Source organism: Limulus polyphemus, unplaced genomic scaffold (genome assembly GCF_000517525.1).
Source record: "Limulus polyphemus unplaced genomic scaffold, Limulus_polyphemus-2.1.2 Scaffold141, whole genome shotgun sequence".
NCBI classification, from domain to species: Eukaryota; Metazoa; Arthropoda; class Merostomata; order Xiphosura; family Limulidae; genus Limulus; species Limulus polyphemus.
This window is the reverse complement of record NW_013665751.1, coordinates 368942-375456: the sequence shown is the minus strand read 5'-3', so window position 1 is coordinate 375456 and position 6515 is coordinate 368942. Positions and strand designations below refer to the sequence as shown.

At 34.6% G+C, this 6515-nt stretch overlaps 1 protein-coding gene across 1 annotated transcript in view; it reads right to left on the bottom strand.

Moving 5' to 3' along the window:
* Positions 1 to 6084, bottom strand: part of LOC111083465 (formin-J-like) — a 58903-nt gene extending 52819 nt beyond the window's left edge. Inside the window, 1 exon segment of the mRNA XM_022380006.1 lies at positions 6035 to 6084. The gene's annotated coding sequence lies outside the window, so the exon portion shown is untranslated.
* Between the last annotated feature and the right edge of the window lie 431 nt (positions 6085 to 6515).

The window sequence follows — 6515 nt, the reverse complement described above, 5'->3', positions numbered from 1 at the left end:
AACTTGTAGCATTCCGCCACAAGTTAATTCTTCGTATTGCTAGCCAACACTAGGCAGATAGTACATAATTAAATAGAGTTGTTTAAACATTTGTTTAACAATAAGTATGACCCGGCATGGCCAGGTGGTTAGGTAGCTCGACTCGCAATCTGCGGGTCGCGGTTTTCGAATCCCCGTCCCACCAAACATGCTTGCCCTTTCATCTGTGGAGGTGTTATAATGTGATGGTCAATCCCACTATTCGTTGGTAAAAGAGTAGCCCAAGAGTTGGCGGTGGGTGGTGATGACTAGCTGCCTTCCCTCTAGTCTTAAACTGCTAAATTAGAGACGGCTAGCGCAGATAGCCCTCGTGTAGCTTTGCACGAAATCAAACAAACAAACAATTAACAATAAGTAAAAGCTTGGAATGTTCTATTCTTTCATTGGGGAGATGAGGAGTGGAATTTAAGATCGTACATATAAGCAACGCAGCAAAGTATAGTAATGAGGTTAGAATTATGATTATTTTGAGGTAAACAACCAGTTTCAATTCCTGAAAGACGCAAGATCTTATAAAAAGTTGAAAAAGCGAATTTTTATAAGTCAGTCAGTAATATCATTACGTCTGTCCGAAAGGAAATATTATAAATTTCCATTATCTTATATAGTTTTAAAAAAAAAGAAGCATAACCAACTTTGGCGAAAATTGGAAGATCCTGAATTTTGATCCTAGTCTTTTTTTTTGTTTCTAAACTTATTAAACACCCCCGCACGTGTAATTCATTACTTAATCTTGTTAATTTTGTATATATCGCGTCCTTTTTCATAGATTCCTGCTAAGTCTTTGATCCCATTATCTGGAATTTTCAGCATGAATTGCACCTTATGTGACACATGGGCCTGATGATTCAATCATAGCCATCCATGATTTAGAACTGCTAACCAGAAAGAGGTGACAACCAGTCAGAAACATCCACCACCTACAAGGTTAACTTTAACCGAATGGTGGGACCGACTATAACTTTTATAACGCACTCACAGCTGAAATTGCGAAGCATGTTCAACAGCATATCTCGTCTCGAACCTTGGTCTTCGCGATCTGTGACACTCTAATCATTATGCCATGCCCGGCCTCCTTGATCTGGTTGGTAATTTCTTACTGTTCCGTAAGTTTTATATATGCTGCATAGAAGCATGCTCAACAGCATATCTCGTCTCGAACCTTGGTCTTCGCGATCTGTGACACTCTAATCATTATACCACGCCCGGCCTCTTTCATCTGGTTGGTAATTTCTTACTGTTCCGTAAGTTTTATATATGCTGCATAAAACGAAATATACACACAACAATAAGATTCTAATTCTAAACTAACAAGCTAATCAGCTACAAAAGATGAATTATAATAGTATTATAATATATTAACAGTATTCAACATAAAAGTATTAGGAACCTATATAAGTCACTTGGAGTTCATGTATCTTTTTAAATCACAGGACTGATAAGAAAACCTGGCAAAAACTGAGATGCTCTTTGTCTCCAAGTCAAAGTACATAATTGTAATCTGGATTTTTTTAATAGCTTATAAGTCAGTAATGTAGATGTTGGGTGCTTTAAAGGTCAAGTGTGAACCTTTTGTCATAGTTATTTTTATAGTGTATATTTAAAAAGCACTTTAACTTTATAACACTGCTCAAGAATCATAAATATCGTATAAGTTGTATTCTGTATCAGTTGAATTTAAATATTCGTTCGAAAGCCATTAAAAGAAAGATCACACTTGTCATGTTACCATGATATTCCTTGCATAATGAATGTAACAAGCCTTTATTTGTCTGACGGAAACCTAAAATCCATTATACTCCGTGCATGCAGCAATATGCCTTTATTGGCCTAACGGAAATCTAAAAGCCATTATACTCCATTCATACTGCAGTATGTATTTATTGGTCTAAAAGAAATCTAAGAGCCATTATAGCAGAGAATTCTATCTCTGAAACACAAGCAAACATTGTATTAACATAATTTCCGTACACCCAATAACTCACTAGTACTCTAAACAAATTTTGATAACTTTCCTGCACTCAACAGGGAATACGTTTACTGTTTGATCTAACTTACTTGGAACAGTGTGGAGTATATTGAAGGGAAATTAATAAATTCGAACACATCTGGATACTATAAAAAACGAAACACTATATTGAAATAATTTTCCGTCTATTTAAAAGTAATTTCACCTGAATATTTAAATCAACCTTGTATTGCACAAATAAAATAAAGTGTGAATACATGATAACCAAACTGAGATGTATATTATTTAATTGATGAGTAACACTAATTTTACATGAACTGTTTGGATGTTAGAATAAAACGTTGTAAATTGTTGTATTCGTGATAAATAACATTGTTTTTGTAGTTAAGCGCAAACCTACACAATGGATTATCTGTGCTCTGCCCATCACTGGTATTAAAACCCGGTTTCTAGCGCTGTAAGTCTGCAGATACGCCGCTGTGCCACTGTGGAGCCTTTTGGTTGTTATTATTATTCAACTACGTTATCAAACATTTTCACTTTGATGAAATAAATTAATTAATGGTTATTTGATTTTCAACTAGAATTACTTTGAATTGTTCGTTTGCTAATGGCAACGCTATCTACCGCTATCCCTAATTGTGAGCTACCGACTACAGAGATGGCAAAGGGGCGGCAAAACCCGCCAAACATTTTTTTTTTCAAATTGTGGGGAAATTCGTTATACAATTCACGTGTAACAACAAAAAATGTAATAGATTGTCATAATCTTTTTTCAGAAACTTCTTTCTACATCACTGCTGGTTAAGTTTCTGTAATAAGAAAATATATTAAAATACTTTTCTTTATAATGGTCAGATTAAATTTTTATTTATTAGCATGGATTCCTACGTTATTCAAATAGAAAAAAAAATAGTCACTAGCTCCAAAGACCAACCACGTCGGCCCGGCATGGCCAACGTGGTTAAGACACTCAACTCGCAATCTGAAGGTCGCGGGTTCGAATCCCCGTCACACCAAACATGCTCGCCCTTTCAGCCGTGGGGGCGTTATAATGTGACGGTCAATCCCACTATTCGTTGGTAAAAGAGTAGCCCAAGAGTTGGCGGTGGTGGTGATGACTAGCTGCCTTCCCTCTAGTCTTATACTGTTAAATTGGGGACGGCTAGCGCAGATAGCCCTCGTGCAGCTTTGCGCGAAATTCAAAACAAACCAAACATTCTTTTATGTATAGCGTTATGACGTTTTGTGAAAAATCTGTACGTGATGTTGAAAAATGGATATCATTTTCGGATTCAGCGTACAGGAATTACTGTGGAACATATAAACATTTCAAGACAATAAAACCATCGCAGGCCTGTGTAATTAATATCCTGTTACAATGAGACCACAACACAACATATAAGAAAATATGCGAAGTGCCACTATAACAGAAGAAGGGTGATCCAACAGATTTGTTATATATCCCAGTTGATTTGGATGTTTAACTTCGTGTTTCTGAGAAATATGTGTTATTACTGCGCGCTATCAATAATACATTTCATTTTACCCCAAAAGAGTTTTGTAAGGTACTTTATATCCTCATAGATAGAGGATGGGCAAATACTCAGTTTTTAACTACAATCTTAACTGCTACTGAATATATAAAGCGATATTTTTATTGTGATAACAAAAAGTGCTATATTGTTTATAGCACAATGGAATACATTTTGGTAACATAAATTACACAAGAAAACTATCGCTAATTTTCTGATCCTATTATCGTTTATCGTAAGTTGTTATCAATGCTTTAGTCTACGTGTATTTTTAAATTTATAAATCGAGCAGTCTAGCATACCGACAAAGAGATCGGCGTGTAATGTAAACACATAAATTTCAGATTTAACCGAAACAGTATGTATAAACGATATATGATGGTCTTATATCAAATATTACCTTACGTTTAACAAAATATTATAAATAGCTGACAAATCTGTCTACACTCCACATAACAATACTACAGTTCAATCACGTTTTTTACCGTAACAAAAATGTTTACATGCTACAGTTGCGAAAATTTATAAACTGATACCTTTTTATGTTCTTTTGCTTGAAATGTACTTGGAAAGTAGACAATCTAACAAAGCGTTTGAATCAGTCATGTATTTATCTGAAGTGTTTGTTTTGTCACATAAATGTACATCTTTAAATAGTTTCTTTTACACCTTATTTCTCTGTATTTAGCGAGCTGGACGTGGCCAAATGGTAAGCGTGCCCAGAGAGTGAATCCAAAGTTTCGTGATTTGCGTCCACTTGTCACAAAGCTTGTTTGTTTGTTTTGAATTTCGTGCAAAGCTACACGAGGGCTATCTGCGCTAGCCGTCCCTAATTTAGCAGTTTAAGACTAGAGGAAAGGCAGCTAGTCATCACCACCCACCGCCAACTCTTGGGCTACTCTTTTACCAACGAATAGTGGGATTGACCGTCACATTATAACGCCCCCACGGATGAAAGGGCGAGCATGTTTGGTGTGACGGGGATTTGAACCCGCGACCCTCAGATTGCGAGTCGAGCACCCTAACCACCTGGCCTGCCGGGCCCTGTCACAAAGCACGCTGTACTGTGGATGTACTATAAGAATGACGGTCAAATCTCTCTATTCGATCATACAAAAAGAGTCAAACAATTGGTGGTAGGTTTTATCGATTAGAAGTCTTTCCTTTAGTTTATCAGTTTAGAATTAGGGGCGGTTATGGGCATTTAGCCTCGGTGTGTAGCTATGCGCGAAAACTTTAAAAATAAGCAAACAATCTTTACTTCGCGCCAAGTATTACAAGATCGCTGGAATTGTTCAAATCTGTGAAAAATTTTGGAGATTACTGATTAAAAGTACTCTGAATATGAAATTCGATAAAAAAAAATCATTGTATGTAACTTAATGAAAATACTTCATCTTTATTAAGTAGAATAATATAAGTTGTACTGCAGAGCAATTAAATGGTTACTCAAGTTTTGAAATATTACACATTAGTTCCAACCTTTCAACTCCCAATTGTATTAAACGGGTATTAAATTTTGTCAGCCGTTCAAATGTAAAGAGCTTAACAGTTATGCTTACGGAAGCCAAAAATCTTCTAATCATGTGCACAATAATGCTTTTGCTCATTTGCTCGTATAATGTTTTTTACTTTTATAAAACTGTAATAAAAAATATGTTTATATTCCCTCCTTTTATTGCGTCTCAATAGTCAAAATGTTAAAGTTTGTAATGAAAAATATGATGATAACGTTTCGGTAATATTTTTTGTTTGTGTGCTAAATATATGATAATATATTTATTCGTAATTTCAATTGAGTGTAATTTCTAACTAAATAAGTAATGAAAATAATTATCAATCAAGTATATCGGTTTCTAAACTCTATCTATAGTTTAACCCTGTGTTTTTGCTGTAGATTTTCTTACAATTATGTAGTCATATATCAAAAATGTAAGGGAATTATAATTTCTTATAAAACAATACTTGGTCATTAACAAAGGTTTCACTTAACTGTCCTGTTTTGTAGCTTAACACACATTTAAGAGATAGTCTAAAGTAAGTTACGTAGTTGCTCATAAATTAAATATTTAAAGCTAATGATTATCACTAGTTCACATTACCTTACTATTGACAACACACATACCATCATCCAATCTCTTGAGAATGAGAGAAGTATCGGAAATGTAACAAAGCTACATGGACGTGGAAAAAAAACTACTAGTGGTAGTTTAACTTTAAATTCAACCAAAGAATGATGATTCTGACACTCTTAGAACGGGATCCCTTAACTTCCGGTCATGTTAGAACCGGGGTAAATTAAGCCTTGTTTAAGCACACATGCTGACAAAAAGTAAGGACCAACAAAAGTTAATCTCACGCGCTGCTCATTATTATAATAAAGTGTTCTGTCTTCTATCAGTTAATCTTTAGACTAGTGTTAATTAATGTCTGAATATCAGACGTAGTTCTAATAAACATAAACATTGCCATCTCTAGCAGTTACACTTACCATAGCAGAAAGCTAATCTGTCTTCATCATTACAATACACAGTCAGACAGACTTGGTTAACAACGTTCGATGAATCATTAGCTTGTGTTTATTATCTCACAATTCAGACAAAGGAGTGTGATAGTTTTGTAAATCAAGACTCTTGATACTCAAAACAAATATGGCTAACATCAACGACAGCTTGTATCAAAGGTCGTTCAAGCAGATGAAATGTCTGTCTGCCTGTGATTACAAGCTTTTTGTTTTACCTTAGTCTCTTTATGATGACCCCTAAAGAATATTCATTCGTAAACCAATAAAATTTAGTCACGGAAAAATATTTATCTTCATTTAATTACATTTTTGTTATTGTAGTTTTTCTTTCAATAAATCCTTAAGCAAATTATTGAATACAGTTTACTTAAGTATATATATGAAGACCAATATTTTAAATGCATTCACAAAAGTGCTTCTAACAAGTTTACAAAAAAAAAAAAGATAA